This window comes from Mustela nivalis, assembly GCF_964662115.1.
Source record: "Mustela nivalis genome assembly, chromosome: 18".
Lineage (NCBI taxonomy): Eukaryota > Metazoa > Chordata > Mammalia > Carnivora > Mustelidae > Mustela > Mustela nivalis.
Window position 1 is genome coordinate 22,687,423 of NC_139037.1, and position 18,055 is coordinate 22,705,477.

General features: G+C 39.6%; 1 protein-coding gene across 8 annotated transcripts in view; it reads left to right on the top strand.

The window, feature by feature from the left end:
* Window positions 1–18,055, top strand: part of CDH8 (cadherin 8) — a 376,484-nt gene that overhangs the window by 216,087 nt on the left and 142,342 nt on the right. The gene's annotated exons all lie outside the window — the stretch shown is intronic.

Consider the following 18,055-nt stretch of genomic DNA (forward strand, 5'->3'; position numbering starts at 1 on the left):
GATATTGGGGTAATCTCACATATACTCCAAACATGGTATCCATAGTGGCCCTGGAAACAGACTTCCAATGCAGGGACATGGGTCTAAATCAGCTAGAGATGAGAACTCAGGAACTTGTCATTCCCTAGTGATGGCAACCTGGACTTATAGAACTGGTTAAAAATCCAGGTTTTTGATTGCTGACATAATTTTGCACGTTTTGTTATCTATCCATTTACTGATGCAAACATGGGGATTTACTGACACTGTTTCCAGTACCCAGGGAATCCAGTGATGATTGTCTTTGGGCCACCCAGGCGCCCCAAATTCTTACCACTGCTTTGAAAGGCTGGAGAGGAAGCTTGAAGCTGCTTAGCAACTACTGCCCAGCTTAGGAACATTTTGTTTTCAGGCAAACCTAAAGGGGATTTAAGACTGTGTTACCAGGAGAGATGGATAGATTAAATAGCATCTGATGACACGGACATGTCTGTGCCTCTGATAGATTAAAAGCAAGCACTCGTTCCTTGGCATCTGTGGTCGCCCCCAAAGAAGGGGTGAATACTGTTTCAAAGCATTTCACTATAGGGTTCTGATGTGCATGCCACTCGGAAGGCAAGTCCCACAGAGGTCTGAATGCAGGGGGATTGGCTTCATGGGATGAGAACGTAAGAATCATGAACTGCGTGTTTCAGCGCCTGTTCTGCTTTTCTGCATTTGTTGCCCACCCCCCGACCCCTCCCCCAACCCCACTTCTTTGGGTTATAGAGAGCAGCTTTCGTCTTTCTTTGCACAATTGGTTAATTTGAGTAGAAAATTAAATTTGCTGACTAGCCAGAGCAATGCATGGTTCCTTATGAGTCTAGCAGACAGATTTAGAGCCATTTAACCTTTTTAAACAGAACTAAAGGACACAGCTATTCAGGGAATTACCGAGGAACAAATAGCTGTGCATTATCGTCTCTTTAGAACTGTTGTATGTCGTATGCTGACAAGAATGCACCCATCTTTCAGGGGGATGTTCACTTTGCCATCCATCAAGAAATAGGCATTTATTTTGGCATTTGCTGTGTTAAAATATCCAGCCCTTTATTCGTTGATCAACTTCCCCTAAGGCTCAACTTTTGAGAGCATATCGTCGAGCTATTTCCAAATAGCATGCATTTTAAAATTCTTATACTTAAACCTATATCTATACCTATAACTTTACCTATACCTCCATCTGTACATGTATCTTTGTGCATATTTCCTTTCAGGAGAAAATAGACAATGACATAGGGAGTCTCACCTTCTCCCTTCCAGGAACATTAATCAAACATTTGCTACTTTTTGGGGTGCCTGGGTGGCTCAGTGAGTTAAGCCTCTACCTTCAGCTCAGGTCATGATCCCAGGGTCCTGGGATCGAGCCCCGCATCGAGCTCTCTGCTCAGGGGAGAGCCTCCTTCCCTCTCTCTGCCTGCCTCTCTGACTACTTGTGATCTCTGTCAAATAAAAAAAAAAAAAAATCTTTAAAAAAAACTTTGCTACTTCTTTTCAATGCTTTATGTATCTCAGTAACATTGAATAATGTGGGGTAAAGTATCTAAAAGATGTTATGCTTTGAACTTATGTAGACTAAAATTTGAATCCTTTCATTGCTACTTCCTCCAGTAGCTGGTCTCTGGACTTCTCTGAGACTTGGTCTCTTCTTCTTTATTTTGGGATAATATCATGTCCCTCACAGGGTTAATGAAATAAATAAATTATCAAATTAAAAAATGGAGTAGCTATTAGCATTGTCATTTAATAAAACCTCCATCTATGTATATTGTAAATGCAAATGAAAAATCCAGTGCTTATTTTTTTAATTTTTTTTATTTTTTAAAAAGATTTTATTTATTTATTTGACAGAGAGAGAGATCACAAGTAGGCAGAGAGGCAGGCAGAGGGAGAGGAGGAAGCAGGCTCCCCGCTGAGCAGAGAGCCCAATGTGGGGCTCGATCCCAGGACCCCGAGATCATGACCTGAGCCGAAGGCAGCGGCTTAACCCACTGAGCCACCCAGGCGCCCCTCCAGTGCTTATTTTAACAGAGATTCTTCTCCTAAAGGTTGCTGACTATGTAGCATTATCTGTTTTTCCTGTAACAGTTACTGGCTAAAACAGTTTATTTAGCCTCAGTTGGTGTAATCTACCCCTGCTGCTGTTGTGAATATTGTTCCTAGTGACTGGTCAGTATGCAGCAAGTGTGCTGAATGTACTCATTTCATTCCCTAACTCCTCTCCTGTAGGATAACATACTCATTTCCTCAACTTAACAGATGAGGAATCTATGAATAAAAAAACCTAAGTTGCTGGGTAGCACACAAAGAATCAAGAGTGGAACTGTGATGCGTACCTAGGTTTTTCTGATGGCACAATGTCTTATCCGCTGTCCCTCTGCCACGCTTTCTTTCCCCGTGTTCTCAGGGACGTCAGCAATGTCTCTGCTTGTTGGAACAGCTTAGCAGGACCAGTTTTGGGGTTTTTAAAAAAAGATTTTATTTATTTATTTATTTATTTATTTGACAGACAGATCACAAATAGGCGGAGAGGCAGGCAGAGAGAGGGAAGCAGGCTCCCTCCTGAGCAGAGAGCCCGATGTGAGGCTCAATCCCAGGACCCTGAGATCATGACCTGACCCAAAGGCAGAGGCTTTAACCCACTGAGCCACCCAGACACCCCAGCAGGACCAGTTTTAATTGAAATCATAAACTACTCATTTTCTAAATGGCCTCATTCCATTTGGGATGCATACCCACAAGGAAAGAAAATATCCCAGGTCTGTGGAATTCACCAGAGCATGGGTGCGAATGCTCCTGGCTCCACAGTCCAACCCCTTTGTATGGGTTTTGTTGCTATTGGCTGTCAACCCAATTGTGATTAAGGAGGTAAAAGAAGAAAGAATCTTCTAACAATAGCATAAATCAGATCAGACATTGTGCTAAGTTCCTATTATGTATCATTTCACTTATTTCTCATAAAGACTGCAGTGAAGTAGTCTGTATGATTTTAGTTTCCGGAGAAAGAGCTGAGGCTCTAAAAGGTTGAGTTCCCTGTGTGTGGTCATAGAGTAGGGGGTGCGGGGCCGGGATTTAAACCTAAATTTCTTCTGACCATTGCCACTGTATCTATGCATGCTTTGCTTGTTCAGGCATTTTGCATGAGGGGTGGGATGAGGACAATTCATGTTTACTGAGCCCATCCTTTGTGACAGACACTTTGAAATGCTTTTATATGCAGTTAACTGCTTATCGATAAGGTAAAAATTTTCAGCATAACCTAAGTGTTAAAATATCATCCAGTGCCTTCCTGTTAACCTGCTGTGGCTCATTTTTTTCCCCTTTTAATACATTTATTTCAAGTGTGTATTTGGTGTTACCATGGTGTTGAGATGATATGTGATGGTTGTTTTTAGGCAGTTGCTTCCTATTTCTTTCAGAGCATGAGCTGCTTAAAATAAAAGTGGGGGTGATGGCCATTCAGCAGGCAGAGTAGACGGACACATGACCATGGTAGCCACAATGCTCTGTTGTCCTAATTCCTCTCCTGAATGTAAGTGCCCACTCAACATAAGAGATTGCATTTTCTTCTTCCTATTTGAACTCGGGCATTTTTACAATTCACTGCAGTTACCTGGCTTGCTATTAATGAGCTCTTTTCCTGACAACACTCTCCTTACGTTCCTGATGTCCAGCGATGCAAAAGTGGGAATATTCCACACTGTTGAGAACCTCACATTAATTTAGAGTGTAGACTGTGTATTGATCGACTCCTCCGTCTTGTAGTAACTCCTATATTTGGTTAGGACTTAGTTTTTGTCTGTTTTAATTTAATTTTACTTATCATCCGCATTATTTTTTGGTGATAAGAACACTTGACACCAGCTCTATTCTTTAACAGATTTTTAGGTGCTTACTATAATATCTGTCATTAACTCTAGGCACAGAGTTGTGCAGTACCTTTCTAGAACTTAATCCTTCTGTGTAACTGAAACTTTACACCCAATGATTAGCGACTTCCCATTTCCCCCTGCCCCCAGCCCCTGGCAACCACTGTTCTGTGCTTTTATGAATTTGACTATTTGAGATTATCTCCTGTATGTAGAATCATGTGGTCCTTGTCCTTCTGTGACTGGCTTATTTCACTTACCATGATGCTCTCCAGGTTCATATCTGTTGTGATGCAGCATAGAAATTCCTTCTTTTTAAGGCTGAATCGTATTTCATTCTATCTATAGGCCATATTTTCCTTATTCATCCATCTGTCGATGGTCAATTACATTGCTTCCACATCTTGGCTGATGTAAAGAGTGTTACAGTGAACATAGGAGTGCTAATCTGTCTTCAAATCCTGGTTTTGATTGTTTTGGATAAATACCCAGAAGTAAGATTGCTGGGTCATATGGTGATTCGATTTTAAATAATTTTGTAGGAACTCCCATACTGTTTTCCACAGGGGCTGCACTTCTTTGCATTCTCACCACCAGTGTGCAAAGATCTGGTGCACCGACTGTACTTGCTAATTCAACCACCAGTAGTTAATGCATTCGTGAAATCATCCATTCAGTCGGATCGCTATTTATTCATTATTTTTTCATGTGTGCGTGTGTGTTAAAGGATTTATTTATTTTGTTGTACAACTAGTATCAGCATAACTCGGGTTTTCCTAGGGAATTTCTGTAAAGACAAAGCCTCTGCCCTCATGGACCTTATTGTACAGTCGGGAGGATACTGCATAGCCACGGGAAACCCAAGCTCTTCACATTTACCTAATTAGATACGTGCTCTCTAAAAATGATAAATAAAGATAGATTATGGAACTTGAGGGTCACACCGAGGGAGAAGTTTCCTAGTTTCATCATGAATTTGAACAGAAGCAACCGTAGATACCCAATGATGCTAAGGGGGAAATACCCCACAGTGTAAAGACCAAATATTAATTTGGAGAGGGGACTGTGTGTATATAATTTTTTTCTCTAATCCTCTCTTTCTCTGTTTTTCTAAAGAAATACGTTGGGTAGGAAAGGGCTCCTTTTTCTCCTTAGAGGAATAATAAATAATATGTGATGCAGGGACCTTAGAATCCTGGGACTAGCAGAACCAGATAATATTATTTATTAAAGCAGTTAGAACAACCAGTGGAGCAATTAGAGGCAAAAAGCTGAAAACTTGTAGATGGAATTTTTGATACTAAAAGTGCATGCGAGAAAATGTTAAAATGGTTTCTTTAGGCATAATAACAAAAGCTAGAATTAAATTAAGCAGTAAGAAAGAAACAGTTGGAGTTCAGTGAAATATAATAACTGATTCATAACTAAGGGGTTTATTTCATTATAAGTGGCTCTAAACAGCATCTTCACTTGCAGTTGGCTCCAAATTGCATCTTCCTATAAATTTTCCATATAGAGGCTGCAAACCAATGTTTAGCAAAAATATTTTTTATATCATAAAAGTGCATTTATGCCTGTTAACTTTGAAAAACAGATACACACTGCCTTTCTCCAAGAGCAGCATCTCCCTGTGTTCGCAGGGACACGATTGGGGGATTAAAGATACTGTGGCCATGTCAAGTCGAACCGCAGTTTCTTTGCACTAGGACTTCGCAGGAATGTTAATTGGCTAAAGCGTGTCGCACTTTATAAGAAAGAGAAAACGTAAGCTGCGCGTTCCATCTTGGAACTTTGTGTGGTTTTGCAGAGCGTCTGGAGTGTAAGGGAGGACCCTTGAGCTCTGTGCTGGTCGGTGCTCTAGATGAGAACGTGTTGAGCATTGCAAGGATTGCAAACCTTATTCCTCTATGTTGAACAGGATATGCAGCTCTTTTGTTACTGTATGAGTCTACCACCCCCCCTACCCCTCCTTTTTTTTTTTTTTTTTTTCTTTCTGTAGGACCCACTTAAGGGAGACTCGTGGCTTTGGCGAATACTTTGACTCTATTACTTAGGCCGGGGGCCATTAAACTATATAGCCTGTGTGCCAAACCTGGCCTACCACCTTTCTTTAAATGAAGTTTTATTGGAACACAACCATCCTCATTCTTTTTATGTCCTATAATGGCAGAGTCGAGTAGCAGTGACAGGGGCTGTACGGCCTGCTGAGCCTAAAATATTTGCTTGACAAAAACATTTGCCAACCGCTACCCTAGATGGATTGGGGTCTGGATATTCATCTGCAATTTGAATAGCTAGCTCCCATATCATTCCGGAATCTTATGTTGTCTCAGAAACGACCTACAGATTAAAAAATAATAATAATAATAAACATTTTTTTAAATCTGCAGCAGTCAAAGAAATTCTCTGCATGACATTCCAGCTGTATGTGATGGAAGCGACTTCCTCCAAGCTTTCCCGAGAGCCCCTGGGACATTGGTCCTCATGGGACCCACGGCAGAATATACTTATGTTGAGTCTGCCAGAAAAGTCTGGTTTTGTTTCGTGTAGCTTTGGGGCCCATCCTTCTAACTACCCTACGGGCTATGAACGGGCATCCTGAAAAATGCCGTGATGCTTTACCTGCTTGAAGTGAGGAATTTACTTGTTTCTTGCGTGAGTTGATTATAAAACACCATTTTTTTCCCTCCATTCTCCAGACCTCATTGATGACTACAATAATACAGGGTTTCTAGAATACAGGCTGGTGACTGCCTTAGCCAAACCCTGGTCTCTGCATTTTGAGATCTTGGTAAATTCTCTGAGTAGCAGTATTTCTGTATCTAAAAATATAAAATGGCATGAAGTAGGAATTCACTTGGAGGAGGCCTGCTGTATGTAGTATGTTCCACACACTCGGGCATGTATCCTCTGTTGTGAGACTCGCTATTCAACGAGTGATACTGGAAATAATCTCTGGATTTTCATTCGTGCCTATTTGGTATTTTGTTTTATTTTATTTTAAGATTTTATTTATTTATTTGACAGAGAGAGAGAGATCACAAGTAGGCAGAGAGGCAGGCAGAGAGAGAGCGGGGAGGGGCAGGCAGGCTCCCTACTAAGCAGAGAGCCCGATGCAGGGCTCGATCCCAGGGCCCTGGGATCATGACCTGAGCCGAAGGCAGAGGCTTAACCCTCTGAGCCACCCAGGCGCCCCACCTATTTAGTATTTTAATATAGTGCCCTGCACAGATTATCTCATTTATACTTCATGACAGTAACTGTATGGATTACATATTCTATTACATATTCTATCGCACTTACCAAATTGTTACAGGCTGTTTTCCCTGGGAGTAGATGCGAGTCTGAAGTATAGGGTGTTTGTTAGGGATCAGCCCCCATAAATGGAAGGGGACAAAAAGCAGGATGAGCAGGGGGAGACGTCTAACAGCATACAGTTCCTGCAAAAGCTTGGCCCAACCCAGTGGGTCTCTCAGGAATGAATGTTGGTCATCAGAGGAGTCCTGCCTCAGGCCAAAAGGACCTTTATCCCTCTGCTTGCTTAATCTCCAGATAAACTCTGGAGCATAGACTCTCAGATTGGAAGGAGTGTATAGCTGAGGGCTTCCTGCTGACCCTTCCGCACACAGCTCAGGCATCCTTCCTCAAAGGAAGATCTGCACAGCGTGTCTTCATGTCAGTCATGGATCAGAGCTCTGAGCCTCTTTATTAGGGAAGTAATTTGACTAAATTCATCATGCTAGCCATGTAGTTCCCAAACCCGTGTTGGCACCACACTACAGTATCTTCCTTTAGGCAAGTAGAAACTTGTTCTGCATTTTGACATACAGACACTGAAGGGCCAAATGGGAGCGCTGAAATGCTCTCCGTGTAGTATGGCCGTAGTTATCCAAAACCATAAGGCTGCATGAATTTATAAAATATGTTACCCCATTGAGCCATGCAGGTGCCCCCCCCCTTTTAAAGATTTTATTTATTTATTTGACAGACCGAGATCACAAGTAGGCAGAGAGGCAGGCAGAGAGAGAGGGGGAAGCAGGCTCCCTGCTAAGCACAGAGCCCGATGCGGAGCTCTATCTCAGGACCCCTGAGACCATGACCTGAGCCGAAGGCAGAGGCTTTGTTATAAAATATTTTAAAACAAGTGATCTAGAGTCATAAAAATAGCGAAAAATAAAAGGAAAATTCTGATCTTGCCTTTAAAAGTTTCTGTGGTTTTTTTGTTTGTCTTTGTGTTTGTTTTCTGATTGGTGAAGTCTTTGTCTCCTCTAGGGAATAAAATTTGATAGTAATGTTTATATTCCGAGAGAAACAAAGATGCTTGTGTAGGCTGAGCAGTGTTATCTAACATTGTTATACTCATAAGGCAAAATAAATCCTCTATTTTGCATCCCAACAAAGGGAGATTGACATCCTTATCTGATGTTCAAATATTTATGGGAGTCATTTCAACTGAGCCATTATTTCTCCTTATATTTCTACTCTCTGATTTGACACAAGGTATTATACAGCCTTGCTGTTGATAAAGGACAATCAGATTTGACTTTGTGTTACAGGGGAAAACACAATATTGCATATTTGAGAAGAGAAGGTGTTAAAAATGGAGAAATGCCATCTCTATCCACCTATCAAAAGTTTATTAGCTTTATGCTATGTGTCTGGAGCCAGTTTGCTGGGGAGTGAAACCGTTCAAGTTGAAGTGTCTTCCAAATGTGCCTCGGGATGCCAATCAAGTTTGGGGATGGTCTGCTGAGGTGTGTGGCTCCACAGTAAATAAGATTTATGAAAGTCCTTAAGATGGGTCACAGCTATGGGAAATATATTTAATACTGCAGAAGACAGCAGAAGACCTAAATGTCCTTCCAAAGCCAAGGGTGTGAAATTGGAGATAACAGATATGGAAAGGGAACAGGATCCAGAGGGTGGTGAAGTATGGGAGATGTGCTCACTGGAGAAAGGGGAAACCTGTCTGGATCACCTTTATTAAACATCAGGTACATGATATTGGACTTTGCACTTGCTTACGTGTACAGGACTATGTTAGACCATGTAGGCAGGCATTGTGTTTAGGGATGAGTACTTTTGATGAGAAATACTTTTGTCCCACTAGAGAGAATTGCATCTGCTGGACCACTGGAATGATGTGCTTGTATTAGTAGTATTCTAAATCAGATATGTAAACAAAGAATTTCAGTATAAATCCATTTCCAGCCCTTAAGTGCTAGGGTTTAGTGTAAGTCTTTAGCATGTACTAAATGAGCCTAGATTTACTAAATGTCCAATGAAATTTTCACTGCGTAGATAACTTGATAACATGAAAAAAATACCTGTTTTGGTCTAGTTATGCACTACTCTTAGTATTCCTTGGGGGTGCATGTTTTCCATAAACAATTCTTTCGTTTTTTACAGTAAACGATTTTGACCAAAATTGGAATCTATTTAGTCAAATACCACTATCCTCAGAGCTATGTGACATTTAATGTCAGATGCTATGGTCAACTTTATGGTTGGGGGGAAAATGTGTATTATCTACATTCTGCAACCATGGACATTGAGAGTCAGGACAATTTATATGGGTTCCTCAAGTCATATATATGGAGGATTAAATAAGAAGTTAATATATGGGGTTTAGCAGAGAAACTGAAAATTAGAAAGGCCGTGATAAATACATTAAATATATTAACCTCAATCTTAACCCCAGGCATGTTCCTATGGTCCAGACTTTTTTTTTTTTTTAACTTCACACTATCTCTATTTTATTCTTAAGGTAGCCTCATCAACTTTGAATATCCTTTCATATAGTCTATATGTTAAAGGACATTCTTCACTCTTCAATTTCCCCTGAGAAGAGGAAGAGGCTGGAACCCGTTTGTAAGGGCATTTCTTCAATATTCCTCCATCTCCCTTCCTTCCCACATCCAAATAATCACTATATCTTGTTTATTTTACTTTCTAGACTCCAAAGCCATCATCTGTAATATGTGCACTCATGAAAGTCCCATCTGCCTGCCACCAGCCCCTTGATATCCACATAGGTGCCAGGCTAATCTCTAACTCACTTAGAGCTGTGCTGTCCACTAGATTAGACACTAGTCACATGTGGCTCTTTGAATAGAGAAAAAAATTCATTTAAATTAAACAAAATACAAATTTCAGTTGCTCTGTTCTACTAGCTAGACTTCAAAGGGCTAAACAGCTACATGTAGCTAGTGGTTACCACATTGGTAACTGTATTGTGGTACACACACACACACACATACATATACATATATACAAATATATATGTATATATATATAAACCACATTGGCTCCTGTATGTAGAACAAATATGTAGAGCATGTTTCTACCTCACAGAAAGATCTATGAAATTCAGCTGTGGTTTAAATCATATGACTTCCCTGCTGTATTTCTTCAAATGGCTCCCCATTTTCTATAGGTGAACAAAATCCCTCCACTCAGTTTCTAAGGCTCTTTGTGTTGTATCCCCTGATGTCCTTCCCCTGTCAAATTTTGAACTTCAACCACACCCTCCTTTGTTACGGTCTTTAAGCACAGAGAACATATTCCTAACTCAGACTTTTCGTATTTTCTCCTGCTTTTGATATGAATAATTTGTAATATTTTATATATCTCATCCCTTTTTTGTCTTCATCGCTGTAAGCTTTGAAAAGACTTAATTATTTTCATTGCCTTTCTTCACCTGTAGACTTCATCTATATGACATGAGCCCAAGGCCATACCTGTCTTGGCACCTAACATCATGCCTTGCACGTAAGAAATACTCAATAAGGAGTGAATGAAGGTAGAAAGTTAAGAGCTGAGATGGAAGGGAAAGATGGGAAAGAAATGATCGAATGCTCATCTGTCAGACCTGAGCTCTCCCCACATTAGTATAGTCCTTTATTTTTTTTTTTATATTTATTTTATTTATTTATTTAATTTTTTTGCATGTTTAATTGCATCATTGTATTTGGTTTTTTTGGTGTTTTTTTTTGTTTGTTTGTTTTTTCAATTTATTTATTTTCAGAAAAACAGTATAGTCCTTTAATTTTTATGCTTTCCTAAATAAACTCTCAAGATTTTCGACATGCTTTTTTTTTTTTTTTTCGTCCTGCTGGGGATGCTGTCCTTACCTGTTCTACTTGGAAAACTCCTGCGCATTCTCATTCTTCCTGTCCCCAAACAGATGCTACATCCTCTTGGTGTCCTCTCTGACCCCACTCACTCTTTCCCAGGCACATTCGAGCTTACTCACTGCAGTGTGAGTATTACTTCGTTACGGAGCCTGCCACTTTTCACTGTCAACAGTGAAGTCACACCAATGTGTCCAAAGAAGAGAGTATTCAAATAGTTAGCATCTCACTTGCCTAAAGGAAGCAACCATGAAAACCTTATTGAAATTAAAAGAAATAATAAAAATTTTATTTTTAATCCCTTCACAGTGTACAAAACTACATTCAGTTTCCCCCCCATATTTTTGCTATCATATCGCATTTAGAATTTTCAGTTAGGAATGATTATTTTGATGATTCAGAAAATTAGAATTTCTCCAAAGATATTATGTAAATATTGAAGAATTAATCATGAATCAAATTTTATCTGAGATTTACACTAAAGAATTATTTTGTTGTTGTTCTTTTGGTTCTTTGGCTGCAGAATGTTACACATGAGATTGTTGCTTTAGGTCTCTAGTTTTTCAAGATATTAATGGAACAAATGACAAAACAAAGTACACGCTTGGAAAATGGAATCTCATAAGAACCGAGAGATTGAGGCACCTGGGTGGCTCAGTGGGTTAAAGCCTCTGCCTTCAGCTCAGGTCATGATCCCAGGGTCCTGGGATTGAGCCCCGCATCGGGCTCTCTGCTCATCGGGGAGCCTGCTTCCCTTCCTCTCTCTCTGCCTGCCTCTCTGCCTACTTGTGATCTCTGTCAAATAAATAAATAAAATCTTTTTAAAAAAAAATGACAGATTTAGAATCTGAACTTTCTATATTTGATTCTAAATAAAGTAAAAGGTACCTAAGCATGATTATGTTGGGTGAATCTGCTTCACTCTTTAGGTGAAAACAGCAAGTTGAAATATGGTAACATTCTGTCTCTCTCCCTATGAACACCAAACACCAGAATCTTTGAAATATTTTGTTGTGGTTTAAAAATACCTAGATATTTGGCAGAATGTCTTCTAGAAATAATGATAAAGACTCAATGTAAAACCACTTTTAAAAACCGTGAGGAAATTTAGAGCACATTATCTAATTTGGGATTCACTTTAACCTTTAAGAGAAGGCAATTCTATTGTTCTCATTTTTAGGTGAAGAAACTGAGGGTTGGCTGTATAAAGTGGCTTCCCAGAGAAGTTAGGAATAGAAGGGCCATTCCCTGGGAAAATCATCAGGTGTTTCTCAAATATTACAGTGGAAAGAGTATAGTCCACGATAACTTTCTCTTAGGAAACCTGTTATCAGTTTATCTTGATCTGATGGTTAAAGTCTTCAGTGTAGCTGCTCATGTATACTCCCCAGTTTATCCTATACAGTTTCCTCCTGTTGTCCCAAAGCCACTGGCAATGAAAATGGAAGACTCCCTGATTCGGGATGTTTGTTCTAAAAATCCTTGAAATATTCCTTTTTTTTTTTTTTTTCTTTTTAAGACTTTATTTATTTGTCAGTGAGAATGACAGAGAGAGAGCATAAGCTGGGCGAGAGGCACAGGGAGAATCAGGCTTCCTGCTGAGCAAGGAGCCCGATGTAGGACTCAATCCCAGGACCCTGGGATCATGACCTGAGCCGAAGGCAGACCCTTAACAATTGAGCCACTCAGGCGTCCCCTTAAAATGTTCTTGACATTGTTACAGACCAAGAAGCAGTAATCGAACAGGGGACAGACGACCTCAGTATGTAGTGTTGGGGTGGGATTGGAAAGAGAGGTAGGAGATATGTTGAATATGTATGTATAATACTTGAATATGGACCACAAAATACAAACACACACTGGGGCTTTGTACCAATAGCAGTGTTGATATGAAATATAAGTAGTGGAGCTGTTGTTAATTGAAGAAAAGTATAACTCAACTAAAAATGGTTATTTAATATCCGTGGAGCTGCAATGCAGAAGAGGGTGCCATTTCTCAACCCAGGGATATCCATGGTCCATTTTGAGCTCTTCTTAGTCACTGCACCAGTATTATCTTCTTGTATTTACTTCTGAACTCTGCAGGCTACTCTTATTTGGGTCAACTGTGACATCAGGTTGTGTTCATGGTCAGAATATAGTAGATTAAATGAGTTTCCAAACAAGGCTCTGTGCATCTAGGTAGGAATTCTCTTGCACCGGTAGCCTTAATTTCACAAAGTAAGATGACGAAGTTTTTACCATTTACTTCTAAGACCTACTCCTGTAGGTTAGTGAAACAGTAATCTTGAAGCAAACCAGGGAATTTGTTGGAATAAAATGAGAAAGTTTAAATGGGGCTTCTAAAACATACTCATTGTACTAGATGGAGAATGTCTATTTCCAAAATTTCCATCATTACGATTGATGTTAACATGACCCAAGGAGCCCATTTTTTCACATGCCATTTCCCACTGTGTTAATAAGAAGTTCCTTCTTAATCTGGCAGAAAGATGAGTCTCCAAAGTATATTCTCTTTTTCTCAAAACGAGATCTTTTGTCTAACACACTTGAAGTAATTCTGCAAAGAAACAGCAAATCCAAAACATGCAAATTTTAAAGAAATTAGAATGAAGACTTCAATACCAGAGGTACGGATTCGGTGACTCTGAAGACATAAATTAGAAAGCTTTGAATTTTTCAATAGATAGAATATGAACCAAAATAGTTCTTTCTCAGTTTTTTATTCTTTTCCTATCCCCATTATTCTTTTCCCTCGTATTTCTTTAGCACCATATTTCACTTTTAGTAAAATCCATGCTTGATAAGTATTTGTACATCCTTCCTACAATCCATTGTTGAGTAACTGCTATACAAACCCCAACCAAGGTGCTACTATGATACAGGAATCAAAAATTTCTCCTTGTCCTAAAAGAGTGAAGGTCTGGCAGATGTGTACCTAGAGAAAATGGAAGGAACATCCTTAAGGAGAGGAATGACTCAGACCACATGCAGAAGGTTCCCCATGGATGAGCCGAGGGCTGTAAAACCAAGGACAGCCTTCGATTTCATCAGCTCAGAGTCTTTGCTCCGTGGAAGTACATAGAGTAGGAGATATTTTGAAAGAAGCAAAGACAGGTATCAATAAACCTTACAGAGGGTTCTGGGATATCTCTCTAGTGACACATATGAATTTCTGCCTTTCCTAAGTCTACTAAAGGATGTGAGTGATAGTCCTTATTTGTATATTTCCACTTCTAGAAATTTGTGTCTGCAGTTAATGCTCAGCTTAAAGGTATCTCTTACAGATTGAACAACTGACTTACCATTTATTTTATTACTCATTTATTTATTTGCCTAATGTGAGTCATTTATCAATTTACTGCAAAGCATCACTCTCTGAAGAAGATATCTTCTCTTATTTAGAGAGGAGACTATGAGATTGTGAATAGTTACCTAATTTCAATGAGATTCCACCAGTGAGAGCCTAATGGAGGTTCTTGGTTTCTCTGATTATGCTTCTTCCACTTTATGTGCTGCTAGTCAGACACAGACAGACAGACACAGGGAATCCCAGGAAAAAGAGAGGCTTATGGATCTACTTCCCAGGTATCTAGCCCAAACAATCACATTCTGTGACTTTACGTAGGACACTAGATTCTAAAATCTTATTTGTTACTCCAGGTTTGCTTTCTTAACCCATTCTAGTTTTTTTTTTTATTATTATTTTCTATTAATTGACTTTAGGAAAGAGCCTATATTAGTTCCTTATTTAAGTATTTATTGCTGCTGATGTTACTATATCACACAGTGGTATGAGTGACTGAGAGGAGAGGGGAGACTTTGGGGTTGCTGCAGTGGATGGTGGGAGCTTAGAGGCCCAGGGGAGAGCAAGCTGAATTTTTGCAGCTAAAGAAGAAGTTGTGTGGCTCTGGAATGTGTGCGTGTGGTGGGGAGGTGGGGCAGAGCAAACATCTTCTGAGAACATTCCTGAACATGGTATGCTTTCATTTTTTTTTTCCCCTAATGGAATCTTACGCTATGTAACCCATTTTAAAATTGTTTAAAATGTAATTAATTTTAACTATGGTTAAAAAAAAAAAAAAGATAACATTTGGGGCACCTGAGTGGCTCAGTCAGTTAAGCGTTTGCCTTCGGCTCAGGTCGTGATCCCTGGATCCTGGGATCGAGCCCCATATGGGCTCCCTGCTCAGTGGGGAGCCTGCTTTCCCCTCGCTAGCTCCCCTGTGCTTGTGTTCCCTCTCTCACTATCTCTCTGTCATAAATAAATAAAACTTAAAAAAACCCACATGTTATTTAATATTAACAAATGATTGAATATGTCCAGGAAATCTTTGAACCTGCAGTAGTGAGTTCATGAGACAGAGAAAAGTTTGTGAAAAAATAAACACCTAAAATAATGATGCCAGAGATGCCAACATCATGCCCCCACTTGCTCTCTCTTTTCAGCTTTATTTTTAATCACTTAAGCTGGCATCTTCTGTGTGTTTGCTTCTATTGCTAGGAGAACTCAGCTTTACTTACTGAGGGACAAGAGAACCAAGGAGTGAAAGGGATGCTACGTTGGACCTGAGAAAGGGATAGGGAGTCATCAGGAGAAACAATGTTATCATGTCCACATAAGTAATGATAGCAGTACAGATTTTTAAATATAGATTTATTGAGCACTTATTATGTGTCAGGCCCTGACACAAAAGTGCTTTATATGCATTATTCATTAAAGCCTCACAAAACCTATTATAATTTCCATTTTACAGATTAAGTAACAAAAGCACAGACAGACTAAGCATAACTAAGTCACTAAGACTTGGCATGACTAAGTCACACCTTTGTAAGTGATAAGGTCAAAACATGAACTCAGACAGACAGACTAAGACCCAGGTTCTTTATGATGAGATGATGAATTTCTGTGGAGCCAGTGGCAGAGGACTTTCCTGGTAGCCTGAGAATAAACAGCCAGAAACCCAGGCCATGCCCTTAAGCAAAAGAGCAGAAAAGAGTTTGCTAGAAAGTAAAGATGGATTGGAAAATGTATCAGGACATGTTGGGCATGTGGGTGGCTCATGGGTGGTTAAGCCCCTGCCTTTGGCTTAGGTCATGATCCCAGGGTCCTGGGATCCAGCCCCCATCAGGCTCCCTGATCAGTGGGAACTCTGCTTCTCTCTCTCCCTCTGCTCCTTCCGACTCCCCACTTATGCTGTCTCTCTTCTCAAATAAATAAATACAAATACAAATACAAATCTTTATTTAAAAAATACAAATCTTTATTTAAAAAAAAACTTATCAGGAGGTCTATAAAGAAGATGGGAAATGGAGGCTTCTTATTCTCTGGTTTTCCGGAGAGGTCTAATTCCTTATTTTATTTAATAAATCATATTTCCTTTGATCTATTTTACGATATGAAAGTATATATAATACATATATAATAAATACATATGTTATATAGATTATATTAAGGCATTGCACATATGTGTATATAATCTAGGCATCTATAATATGTTGAAGGCGATTCTATATTAAAATAAGAAAAATAATCACAATTTTGGGTTCACAAAATTGAGTACATAGATGACATTTGATGATGCCACTATCATACAAATGATGTGAGAGCCCCTGATCCCTGATACTTAGTGGTCTGCACTCATGTGTGTTGACAAAGCATGCCACACGTAGCATCTCATCCAGTCCTCACAACAATCCTACTATCTAATACTAACATCATCCTTATTTTTAAAAAGATTTTATTTATTTGAGAGAGAGAGAGAGAGAGAGTGAGAGAGCGCACAAGCAGGAGGAGGGAAAGAGGGAAGCAGACTCCCCACTGAGTGGGGAACCCGACGTAGGACTCAATCCCAGGACCCTGAGATCATGACCCGAGCTTAAGTCAGATGCTTAACCCACTGAGCCACCCAAGCACCCTATCATCCCTGTTTTATATGTGAATAAGGTCACCCTTCCTGTAGCTAGCTGGTATAGACATAGACTTCAGAGGGAATCAAACACGAATATTCATTCTGGTTGTGGTATGTACTGATTAGGTTACTTAAAATGTCCTCTAAGGGTTTTATTTTTCTTTTCTTTGTTCCATAAGAAACCAAAGAGAAGAAGAGGACAGAAGAAGGAAGAGGCATCTAGCATTGTTCTTGGTCCACATTCGGTGTTGAGTGCATGCTTGGTGATGAGGTTGAATCAGGATTTCTGGGATGTTTAGCAATTCTTGGGAGCCTTTATCATAAAGTCTGCTAGACACTAAAATGTCTGAAATGTCTACAGAGATATCAAGGGGCTTCTTGAAATAGTCGAGGTAGACTTTAAACTGAATTTCAACAAAGTCATTTCTCCCCCATCAAGTTCCTCCCGTTGTGTAATCTCGTAATGTTGTGACATTCTTACCTGTGATCTTACCAAAGGGCTGTATTTATAGCCTATTTTATAAATTCTTATGACTCACTCCATACAGTCTGTCATGAACTGGAACTTTAAAAAATGAGAAAAATATCTCCGCCTCTGGTAGAGCGATGAGATTTAAATGACGCCCAAATGTTTTTTCTAGTTTTCTGCTATTTATAAACTGTTAAGAAAGGGGCCTTCTCTATCACCTTCCAAGTGGGAAGATTATTAAAGTTTTGTGTCATCCAAGATGGGGATTATGCTGAGTGTGATGATGATGATGATAAACACGTCTCTAGCAATTTTAAAACATATCTTAGAGACTGATTTATGCTTTATTCTTAGTCTGCCACCATAGCTGACCAGTAAAAAAAAAATTGAGGTTCAGTGAATCTATCCCCAAAATAGCAATACATAAATAACAGATAGGATGACTGTCTTCTCGTTGTATCATCGGCTGAGAGCGGAGAGAGATCCTGTGTGTCCTCCTTTTTTAATAAAGTCATTAATCCCATCATGAGGACCTACCTTCATGGCCTCATCTTACAGTAATTACTCCCAAAGACCTCATTTCCTAATACTATTTATTACTAGGATTTCAACCCATGAATTCTGTGGCTACACAAACATTCCGTGCACAGCACC